At 36.0% G+C, this 12993-nt stretch overlaps 1 long non-coding RNA gene across 1 annotated transcript; it reads right to left on the bottom strand.

Annotated features, from left to right (window-relative positions):
- Positions 1-879: 879 nt before the first annotated feature.
- LOC128554348 (uncharacterized) lies at positions 880-5652 on the bottom strand. The gene is made up of 3 exons (XR_008369580.1): positions 5521-5652; positions 4117-4293; positions 880-945 (listed from the first exon to the last, which is right to left on the bottom strand). It is a non-coding gene; the product is annotated as an uncharacterized LOC128554348 (long non-coding RNA).
- Positions 5653-12993: the final 7341 nt, after the last annotated feature.

Genomic DNA, 12993 nt, shown 5'->3' on the forward strand with positions numbered 1-12993 from the left:
TTGGGGTCACTTGGTCAAAGGGTCGAGGTCACAGGAGCCCGAACAATAACTTGAGAACCACTAGGCCTAGACTGTTGAACCTTAGTGGGATGACTGGACATGTCAAGTAGATGATCCCTATTGCAGCCAACCATCAATGTCTCTTTGACTTTTGCTCCTGTCCCCTAGTGACTTCTTGCCTGTACGACTATGCATGGTGGGGGGGGGGGGGGGGGGGGGGGGGGGGGGGAGGACATGCGCTTTTTTACAAAAGCATCTTCTAGTTTATGATCTGTTTTCAATTTCAGGTCGATACCTGGATACAACTGTATTTTTGAAATGGGAATTCAAAATCATATTTATTATTTACGCCCATTATGATCGATACTGATAATGCTTTCCGCGACTTTCGCTTTTATCTCAGTTTGTGCGTTTGAAATAGAAATCAAACAATTAAAAGCCACGGTCGATCGCTATGTGCTTCCCATCTATTTTGTTTCTCAACTGTTAAAGCAATTTTCAAAAACTAAGAATTTAACACTGTATATTATTCATCAATTACGAATGATAAAATAACCGCCTAATTGGCAGATTTTATAATAATCTGTAGAAACTATGTTTAGAAAATAAACAGTGACATAAATTTGTTATTGTCTTGCATCATGTCGTAAACCGTCCACTTTCGAATTTCCCGCAAGTGCAGTAAGTAAACATCCGAGCTCAACTTGCCTGATTTGCTACAGCATAAAATTTAATTTTCAATCTCTATATCTTTGAGAAGAAGTGAATGATTTAAGGCCGGAATATTCTAAATATTCTCAAATCTGACCTTTGCATACATATATACACATCAGAAACATTACATTAAAATAATTGATTCATTTATTACCTTCCCATCTTGCCAGTTTCGTGGAGTTTTGTCCAGTAAATAACATGAAGTTCCAAAACATGTTGTAGCAGCTCCGTCTAAACAAACAAAATGAGGCAGATTATCCAAAACTAGTATACCATCATAATATTCTCTTGTTCTGCAAAATATTTGTTAACCTTTTTTCATCGACAGGAATGCAGTTTGTTCGAGATATGTATGAAAAATTAAAATGAGTTTTTAAAACGTTGTTCCATGTGGTTCAGGGACGACACCTTGTGTATGACAAGAATGGAACGACTACCATTGCATGATCGTAAGAGGGGATTAAGAGGGTCTATACACACGGTTTCTCTGTAACTTGGTGGTAACAGCAGGTATTAAAGTTTTGATTAAATTGATTGATTGTCTCATATTTTTATTTCGATGTTAATGCGCTTTAAGTCCTGTCTGGGCACCAGATAATCTGTACTGTGTTGGTGGGCACAAAAACAAAATCAAAATCTTTTCAAAAGTTATGAATGACTTTTAAAATATGATTATAAAAGTTTTGACACTTCAAGTCTCAAAAATAAACACAATTTTAAAGGTAATTGAATTCGAGGAATATAATATTCTTTCATTGGTTGTAAGTGAAGATGGAAATATTCGGTTCGAGAGTAACTGTTTAGACGGAAACGAGTCTCTGCCGAGTTTCCGCGTAAACAGTTTCCCAAGAGTTGAATATTTCCATCTAGAGCAAGTGATAGAATAGTTTGCTTGCACGCCATCAACTTTACGTCCGTCAACAGGAAATACCTCACGACATCACAAAGAAAAAAGAAACATAATATTTTCTATTCTGTTTTATCATCTAAGTGAAAGGTTATGTTTTTCTCAAAAGATAGCTCTTTTTGAATCGAGAAATTTATTATGAGGATCAAAGAGGAACCATCCAGGTGTTTGATTTTAATCCAGTCTTACGTAAAAATAAAAAATGTACGGATCTACTACTACATAAATGCAATTCGTTATTTGTCATTGATAGCACAAGAGACAAATTACACCCCGAGCGTACTTCCTGTATACCGAACTGCGGTTTCCAGTGATTTCACCAGTGCTGGGTAATGCCGGAGTGTAACATGACTCTCATGCTGTAAATAAAGTATAACGAACTACATCTACGTAGCAGATTCGTGCAGTGACATTTTCTTAAGTAAAATCGGATAGAGAAATCAAATGATAGTTCCAATATATTTTTCGATTCGAAAATCCCGGCCGATGATAAAACAGAAAAATACTAGTTTAATGCTATTTGTTGTTTATGGTTGCAAACAAAAGATTCTATCACTGTTGTATGTGCAGATGGAACCATCCGTTTATCGGGTAACTGTGTTGTCGGTAATTTGAACGAGACTTATTACCGCCTACACATTTACCCTCGAATCTGATATTTATATCTGCACCCACAACCAGTGAAACAAGAGCTGTTTGTAAACAATGTATGAATTCATGATGGCTTGCCCTTGATCACTATGAGGTTGACCTTTGACCTCCAAGCCCTAAAAACAATAGGCGTCATCAACTTCATAAGCATCAAGTGGCTCTCCAGTAATGGAATGGAAACTGTTTTCAAATTCAGGGCCTGTGACCTTGATCTTTGGTTTACTGACCCCAAAACAATAGTTCATTACTTCATTAAGCCCTATAAGCTATCAAGTTTGAACATTCTTGGTGAAGTGATTCTCAAGTTCGTGCAGAAATAGCTTTCAATGTTCACACCCCTGTCACCTTGACCTTTGACCTACTGACCCAACACAATGGGATAATTTACTTTATAATCCCAATCATACTACCGGTATTTTAGTTAGAAGATTTTGGGTCAAGTAGTTCTTAAGTTATTGAAGTTATTGAAGGGAAACTGTTTAAGATGTTCGGGTCCCTGTGACATTTATTTTTGACATAATAACCCCCAACACAATATGGGTCATCTACTTTATATGCTCAATAATGCTAAGTTTGAAAAATGTAGGTTAAGTGATTCTTAAGTATTGAGCGGACCGTTTTTCAGTTTCGGGCCCCACTGACCTTGACTTTTGACCAACTGACCCCCAAAACAATAGGACGCATCTACTTTATAAGCCCAATCATGCTAAGTTCTGAGTCAAGTGGTTTTCAAGTTATCGGGCGGAAACCGTTTCAGGCCCCTGTGAACTTTGCTTGTCCTATTGACCCCAGAAAACAATAAGGATCATCTACTTGATAAAATCTGAAAAGTAGATCTCTCGGAAGCACCAGCCATGCCAAGTTTGAAAGTTCTTGGTCAAGTTATTCTCAAGTTATTGGGTGGAGGCCTTCTTCATGTTTCAGGGCCCTTTGACCTTGATCTTTGACCTACTGACTCAAAACAATTATAGAATTAATCTGCTTTATAAGTTCAATCATGAAACTAAGTTTGAAGGTCCTGGGTCAAATGGTTCTAAAATTATTTGGCAGAAACCATTTTCAAGGTTCAGACCGTTGATTTTGACCTTTGACCTACTGACTCCAAAATCTATGGACTTCATACACTGCATAAGCCCAATCAAACTGCAGACTTTAAAGTTCCAGGACTAGGTGGTTCTCCAGTTGGAAATCGTTTTCAGTGTTTGGGTACCTTGTGACCTTGATCTTTAACATATTGACAAAAAAAAAACAAACAAAAAAAACGATAGGGGTAATTTACTTAATAATCCCAATCATGCATGTAATGGGTCAAGTGGTTCTGAAGCTATTGAGCGGAAACCTTTCATCCTACGGACGACCGACCAACGTGACCGACAGGTGCAAGGCTTTATACCCCCGCTTCTTCGAAGGGGTGAGGGCAAAGTTTTGTAAGCCGATTCGCTAAAATAATAAAGGAAATATAGCCTTAAATCAAATTGAGAAAAACGTGTTCACTAACTGAATACATTGTTGGTTCATTTTTAGGTTCAAATGTCACAAAAGTAATGCTATATCACTGAACTGATGCCCTTGCGCTGCCTCGGACTGAGTTTATATCATATAAACTGATTTTACAAATATTGCTGAAGAAATTATTAAAACTGTATTTTTTCTGAATAAGTAAATAACTTTACTGATATACAGTAATGGCAGACGTACGTTTAAATATTTTTTAAAAAATTTGAAAATATTTATATATTTTGTATGAAAAAAACACATTCTTCAAAGTTTATTAGGTACATATGTGAAAGCATTATATAACAAGATTCGTATATATCACATTTTTGTGCTGACAAGGACATTACCTGGTACACATTTAATATCTGTGGAACTCCAAGCACCAGACTCTTGGCATGTCGCTATACCAGTACCTCCAGACACATCAGTGAACCCGTCTTGACAATAGTACTTGATTTTGTTACCAATTGAAAACATATTTCCGCGAACCAGAGTAAACTGTTTATTTTCCGGTGGACCACATCCTAAGGTAAATAAATTTTAAAGTTATTCGAATTAGCAATAGGTTTTTGTTATACAATTTGTTTTGCCTATTTATTTCGTAAATGTTATGTCATGCCAAAAATAAGGAAAGTGCTGTATTCTGATTTGCTTATTTGTTGAAACAGACAAATTAAGCATGTGCATGCGTCGTTATGACATGTGTCGGGTTTTTTATGTCATGAAAAGCAGCAGTATTTCGTTCATCAATACTGATCAATTACAAAGTTATAACATTAAATATACTTAAATGTATTTCTGTACTGCATTATATGTCTATTAAAGACGGAAACGATACTACAACAATTGAATTCTGCAGGGCATAGCACTTACATATCCATCACAAACATGACATATAGCCTAGAGTCCATACATCAACATAACGTAACTCTAACACCAAACAAGAGCTCGTAGAACACGAAATGTCCCATTGATGACCTTTGACCTACTGACCTCAAAATCAACAGGGGTCATCTGCAGGTCATGATCAACTTCCCTATTAGGTTTAGAGATCTTACGCCCAAGCGTTCTCAAGTTATTGTCCCGGAATTGTTCAACTCCTCCGGGTCACTGTGACCTTGACCTTTGATCTACTAGCCTCAAAACTCTCAGGTGTCATCCGCTGGTATGATCAACCTCCCTATATTCAGTTTCGTGATCTCAGGTATAAGCGTTCTCAAGTTATCGTCCGGTAACGGTTTAACTGTTCCAGGTCACTGTGACCTTTGAAATCTGATCTACTGACCTCAAAAATCAATATAATCATCTGCTTGTCATGACAAACCTTCCTATGAAGTTCCGTGATCCTAGGTTAAGTGTTCTCCAGTTATCTGTTTAACTGTTCCGGGTCACTGTGACGTTCGCCTTTGACCTACTGATCTCAAAATAAGTAGGGGTCTACATACCGACCGGCCGACATCTGCAAAACAATATACCCCTCCTTCGTAGGGGGCATAATGAATGTTATAACATCATTATAATTATTCAGATTAAAACATTGTTTGCATGGACGCTTTTGTAATAATGAGGACGATATATGTTCATGTTCGTAGTTTTCTTAAGTTTGTCGTAAGAAGCAAATCAACGTGATCAAAGTACATCTTAGAGCGTCTTACCTCCACGAGTTTTGACATGTAAAATCCATTGTCTCTTATTTACCTGCACTTTGTTTATTTTGGTGTGATTAGAACGTATCAGATTCTTCTATTTACCTGAGTTCTTGCAAATACTGTATATATCTGCTGGTTGTTCGTCTTGTTTGCACACGCCGCGAGGTTCACACTCACTACAGACCTTGTACGTTTCCTGAAGTTAATTTAAATACTCACATTTACACGATAAGTGTATGTTACTAACCGAGTAGGAGGTGTTCATGAAATGAAAATACCCGCGCTTGTGCGAATCGTGTTCATGAAATGAGAATACCCGCGCACGTGCGAATCGTGACACCGAGAGCGCGTAGCGCTCGAGGTGTTACCGCACGAGCGCGGGTATTTTCATTTCATGAACACCGATCTAAGAGGTAAGTAACTGACTTACACAACGTCATTTTTATTTGTTAGTTTATCTATTTATTTATTTATTTATAAGTCTTTCCTTCTCCAAGTCAGAAAATAAATGATATTGGGAATTACTTTAACTTCAGCAGGTAAATTGAAATACGTAAAATGATATTAAAAAAGTTTATGAAAGTTCTGCTAATTCGCCAATGTAAATGCATTTTTGTTCACCAATTATTTGTTGGGATTCATTTTATCTTTTAATGCACAACTTCACACTTCGGTTGTATGTTTATAAAACATTTTTCATACTAAACTTAGTTTCGGACTCTACATTGACGGTTTCGTGGTGGTCGTGGTCGTTATCATCATCATGATGATGATCATCATCATCATCTAACAACAATAATTAAAATGATTGTCTTCTTCTTCTACTCCTCCCTGTTAAGTACTGAGCCGTGAATGTATCTTGTAGATGAAAACATGACGATCGTAATTCAAAGGTCAAAATATACAATATTTAAAAAAAAAGTATACATTTGTAAATACTGCTTGACGCAGGTATTGTCAATTTTCCGTAAGTATTGACCTGGCACTCATTAATCTTCACCAGTATTTTCGGGGGTTTCCATTATTTTACGAAATATTTGTATCCTAAAATAACCAATACAGTGTATAAATAACCAATGGCACGGTGGCATAGTGGTAAGTGTCTGACTGCCACGCACGATACAACGAGGTCAAAATCACCTCAGACCATTTTTTAATTCAATGTAATGTTGTTATTGATGGTTTTTTTATTTTTTTTTTATTTTTTTATTTAACGTCGCACCGACACATGATAGGTCATATGGCGACTTTCCAGCTTTAATGGTGGAGGAAGACCCCAGGTGCCTCTCCGTGCATTATTTCATCACGAGCGGGCACCTGGGTAGAACCATCGACCTTCCGTAAGCCAGCTGGATGGCTTCCTCACATGAAGAATTCAACGCCCCGAGTGAGGCTCGAACCCACATCGATGAGGGGCAAGTGATTTGAAGTCAGCGACCTTAACCACTCGGTCACGGAGGCCATTTTTACATTACCTGTGTAACATATTTCACGAAATCTGATTGTTTTCTCTTGTAGATCTAGAATTTATTTTCAGGAAACGCTGGTGAGAAATACTTTGTCTTTTTATATAAGATACTTTTAAATATGTTTAATTCAACATTTTCCATAACGCTTTTAGACCATAAGGTTTGATCAGATAAATATGGCAATATATCTACCGATAGAATTTGGGGGAAAATGGTCAGTACGCAGGAGTTGAACCAAAAATGCAGTTCAGCAGCTAAAGGTTTTGTCGGCACAGCTATTTGCACTTGACATTGTGAAAATTATAAAGAAATATATACGCAATAGTTATATCGCTATTTAACTTCAGACACCGAGAATTAATTTACGGAAAATATACTGAATATTCTTGAGTGTCAGGTCAATACTTACGGACAATAACATGGTATTAAATAAACATTACAGTTTTGAACTCATTTAACATTCTTTTCACGTGCTCGGGTATGGTATGATACCTGTGCTCGAGCGCAGGTATGGTATGATATTTGTGCACGTGCCCAGGTATGGTATGTAGGTATTCATTTTGGTTATTAACCCGCAGAGAACAGTAGAACAGTTGTGTAATATTAGGTCGTTTATACTACAGTTTTCATTTGAATTTACATGCATATTATACTGTACAGTGAAAACACTTAGACAGTAAGATCATATACTGGAACTGGTCATTCAAAACGTGTAACTGTGAAAACGTTTGTATTACAAGCAGGTACATGCAAGACTTCCAACAAAATTCGAACAAAACTGATTTTACTGATCTCTTTTTCATTACTTTTTATTTATTTGATCAGAAATTGCTTGAAAATTTGGATTGTTTTTATACACCAAATAAATATATGCATTCTATAGCTCTATAATGTAATTTATTTTATTGTTCAGGTACCATTTGTTTGTGATTTTGATACCAAAGCTTACATAGTTTGTGTATGTTTAAACCAATCAGAAATCGTGCAGGAACCAAGCGGGGTCAGTTCAGGATGATAATCTTACTTTTCTTTCTCAATGCTCCGGATACTTTTTAACTTACCCGCTCATCACATCCTCCGCCATATGATGCATGTTTCCATCATATTTTTATACATATAAATGCTATCTTTAATTTAAAACTTATCCTTTAATTTCTCATTATATCGCTGCAACTATTTACTGCATTTTAATGTAATATCGCGTTTCTTTTGGCAAATAAAGTGCCCATGTTTTATTTAATATTGTTTTATGTTTTTTTGTTTTTTTTCCCATACGTAGTTACCCTTGGTGTGAGTTAAGTTGACAGTAAAAAAAAAGATCGAAACATTAAAAACTCTAGACATTACTGTTGTCACGTAGTTTGTCAAACGAAAGGGTCATAGCTAGTCATGTCCGTAGTTGCCGTGACTTTTTTGATCGATACAGATGGCTTTATAGTTTTATTTTAGAAAAGGGTCACGTAATAAACGTTTCTGTGAAATTATTTTAATATCTATATTAATTTATATTTAAGAAATGATATAAGATTTCTATCTCATTTTGTAATTTGTCGTTGAATAAAAGCATTGTTTGGAGTTCAGATGTGAAGGAATTATATCACGAGGGCGCAGTCCGAGTGATATCGTAATACGCATCTCTACGACAATGATTTTATTCAAGAGCAAATCACTAAATGAGATATACTATTTCGAATCTAACAAGTTACCAAGGATTTTTAAGTACTCCTTGACGACATCCATTAAACACTACTGTTTTGTTTTGATTTATTTTCCAGTGCGCCGCTATTCCGTTTGACGCTATGACGTAATAATTGTGAATTCAGGAAAATGTGATGTTGTATAATAACACACAATATTTAGCCTTCTTTGTTTAATAGGAAAATGAATTGGGTCGTGTTAGAATATATTGTACAATACAAGATTTATATAGCGCCCTTTTCGTGATAGACACGTTTAATAGCGCAATTTAAGTAGCCACTCGGCGCCAAATTCATCTTCTACTAGTACAGAGACAGAGTAATCTGACCCGAGGGACATAGCGAGAGAAAGCCCCTAGAACAGAGAGAAGGAAAAATCCTTTAAATACAGGTTTGTCTGGCTAACTTAGCCTACCTCTTAGACAGTCTGGTTCTTTGATGTGCCCGGTGTATAGTACCGATACACGCGAAGCCGTCTTTCTTGGGAAGAACCAGCACTGGCTTCTTAGTTAGGTGTGAGACACTCAAGAGCATCTCAGAAATGTTCAGTGTCTGGACCAGGATTTGAACGACGGACCTCTGGATTGACAGTCAAGCATGTTATCACTAGACCACCGGACCACCAATTGAAAATTGCTTTAAGAAGAGGTGGCGTTGGACGATTTTCACGTTTTTATACAGAATAATTTCAACACTCTTGGCAAAGGTTCTCACTGGAAAAAAATTGTAAAATTATTTTTTAAAAAAGGCGAGCATGTTCAAGAGTATTTTTGGTTTTGTAACGGTATTAAACTTTTACTTTTGATTCTTTCGTTATATAAAAAGATATACAAATGTATTTTATTTTTTTGTTATTAAAATAAAATGACATTTTCACAAAACAAATGGTTCATGCTTTTAATGTAGTTGGTAGCTCACACATATAAACTGCACCTTTGAAGTGTACGGTTCCGTAATCAGCCACTGCCTAACTATTACCATAGCAAACTCACATTGGTAAAGTGTGATGGAAGGAAGATTTCAAATTTTATTTAGCGATGATAAATTATTTTGAGTCTGACCTTGAATTATGTAGTTAACACATTTGAGTCGACCCCTGATCAGTTCGATCGATTAGGTCACGTAGAATTTGCATCTGGTCACGTGGTTGCTGGCGCAGCCATTTTCTGCATACAGGAACCGTTTTATTCCTTTATCCGCCCCTATGATTTTTACATGTAACTAGTATTGTTTGTCTTTATCACATGTTTGACGTCGTGGGAGTGAAATAAAGCCATTACATAAATATGATAATACACTATTTTTGATGTTTCAGCAGGAAAAGCTTACATGTGATAAAAGGAATATTACATTCGTGTCTTTCCACATTGAAACCCGTTGAATAAAATTCAGAGCCTCGCATTTTATTATTTTATTCAACTCGTTTAATAAATTCAATATGAAAAGACGTGTAATATCCTCTATTTATTCATTTGTTTTAACTTCAGTCTGCAATTGCATCTCCTGTTTCGCAGCATATATAAAACAAATGCGGGATTTAAATGCATATTTGAATTTCAAATGAACGGCTCGAATATTTCTAAACAAAATCAATATGATTGTTGAATAATTGTTTTTGTGAGAAAGAATATGCGATTCAAAATTGATAGTAACACAATGACTTTATAGAAGAAATGCATGATTTGCGATAAACATGAATAACAATAGTCTCGACATTGCAACTTGAAAGTATGAAAGACGCATTTTTACATAATGATCAATATTTCTGCAAAATCAACAAGGTCATAATAAATTTATATAAACGGGAACTCATCTTTTAAACTCCAGAAAAAAAACATCAACAGTTTTCAAAATAACATTGTTTTGCAAATATACCTTTCAGTGATATGTAACACTTTCACACTCTAGTAAAGACGAATAAGCATTGTTAATTATGGAAATTTTCTAACGGGATTCAGAAAAATCCTAGTCAAATATTATTGCCTATGGGAAACAGCATTGTGTACGGCATTGGTATAAAAATGTGTATAAAATTATTATTTCGCGGCAAAACTGAGAACTTCAAATTATCATGGAATATATTAGAATAGTCACTTTCTGAAAATTATTTGTCCAAGTTGAGATTAAGTCTTAAACTAGAAAGCAAACCACGTGTTTACCTACTGAATTCGTCTTCAAACTAGTAGTTTGAAAATTTTAACTTGAAAGCTGGTGAAACAGTTATTTCATACTTTTTGATGAATTGCGTAGGTATTTGCGCCGATAGTCGGTTTAAACTCCCAAGTGATGTTTTGGCCACTGACTGTTTAAAGGCCTGTTTTTTTCCCCAAAATACGTGTTGTGTTTTATTTACGTTTTTTTTTATATATATATTTTACTTTCTTCAAATATTTTGCGTGCGTTTATAGATTGCAATTATTTCTAAAGACTCTGTTCTTGATTTTGCTTTTACTGTTCGAACTATTTTCTTGTTTTAACTGATATACTGCGAATGAATACAAAACATATGTTTTTTCGAGAGATCAATCAGCAGCATGCATCTCTAAAAAAGAAATTTCAAACAAAATCTAAAGGAAGATCACGTGGAAACATTACAAACGCTACAAAGCAAAATTCAGACTCGATTTCTGTAAGCATTATGAGATGAAATTAAATGTATAACACAACACATGCCTAAGCACCGGCTTTAGCGGAATTCTTAAAAGTTGATACCGTGAAAGGACTTGATATTCAAAGGATAAAAAAATCTAACAAATAAAATCTGAAAAATAGATACCTCGGAAGCACCGAGAACAAGGCAAACAGTGATTGCAGACTCGGTTTGATTGAGTCTGTTCATGCAACACTGCCCCCTAGCACCGGCTTAAGGAGTATTCAATCTTCAAATCTAAATGAGTTGAAATCAATGATCTCGAAGGACCAGAAAATATAACAACACTGAGATGAAGTCGGGGCGACTCTTTACTGCCGCCATACAGCACTTACCACCCGCAGTTGTGAAGTAAATATAATCTGAAAAGTAGATCCCTCCGAAGCACCGAGAACAAAGCAAATAGTGAAAAGACTCGGTTTGATTGAGTCTGTTCATGAGCAGTTATGGAAAATGCAACACAGCCCACTTCCCCTAGCACCAAACACTAAATCCAAGTACGGAAAGACATTTCAAAAGATAATAATTCTCGGAAGCACAGAGCACCACAAACACAGCCTCAGAGCCACGCATTTGCAAAGTAGACCCACAACATAAAGAAGCTGTAACGGAGAAATATTATAGACGGGTTGGTTAAAATATTCAACAAGTACATAGGGAGAGGAAGGGGTAGGAGTAGAAATAGGGGGTGGGGGTGAAGGGGAAAGGAACAAGGATAAATATTCAAAAGGAATCCTACGTTCTATAATCACAGTTACCCTACAATGTAAATCACAGAAGCACAGACACTCACGTACAAAAGACAATCGCACAATCACACGCACATACGCACGCACGCACGCTCGCACTTGCATAGATAAACAGATAAGTAAGATGTAACAACACTGTAGGGCACAGCCCAAGACACAAAGACGCACAAGCACAAACACGCACACGCATAAGTAGGAAAAAACAACAATCGGTCTCCGCCTTAGGAAGATTCCAGCAGCATAAATTAAGGTGGGCACGATAACTTACTTATAGTAAAAGGGGAGGGGATGTAAAAGCAAGGGGTGCAAATGCAAGAGGAAAGAATGGGGACAATAGGGGAAGTGAGGAGAAAGAGGAAAGAAACGACTAACAAGACAACATACGCAACACAAAATACAAGACGGACAGAAAACAAGTTGAAAATAGGAGCACAGCCTTGGAACGGTCAGTAACCTGTATAAAGGAAACCGGGGATTTTGGAACGTGTTTATCATGAAAAGGGCGCTATATATATCTGGTATAATAATAAAGTGAAAACTTGGGTTTAGTATGTCAAAAAGGGTTTGATTCATAAAATTTTACACGAGATTTTATACTTTTAAAAGTATTCTTTTTCCATTCAGTGAGAGCGTTCGGGTCTAAATAGTCTTTCCAACACTTATTTCAGCATAGTCATCAATAAACTGAGTTATTTCAGAGAGACATTTTTCAAAAAAAATAGACGGAGGAATTCTATATTTTGGACCTTAAGAGAAAATATTTCTGATTCTTTTATCATCAGAAATCTTAAAATTACCCGTTATGATATGACTAGCTGGTTGATAACAGTATTTAGATTCTTTACAAATACATACTGCTTTGATAATTTTAAAATAAATTTCCAAAATAAGACCTATTGAAAGATACACCAGGCAAACTAGTCTGAAAGATAATGTTTTTTTCCCCCTAAGAAATTGGTATAGACAGAAAATCAATGAAATACAAAGCATATGCATGAGGTTATCTCTTA

The sequence above is a fragment of the Mercenaria mercenaria genome, unplaced genomic scaffold (genome assembly GCF_021730395.1).
Source record: "Mercenaria mercenaria strain notata unplaced genomic scaffold, MADL_Memer_1 contig_4960, whole genome shotgun sequence".
Taxonomy (NCBI): Eukaryota; Metazoa; Mollusca; class Bivalvia; order Venerida; family Veneridae; genus Mercenaria; species Mercenaria mercenaria.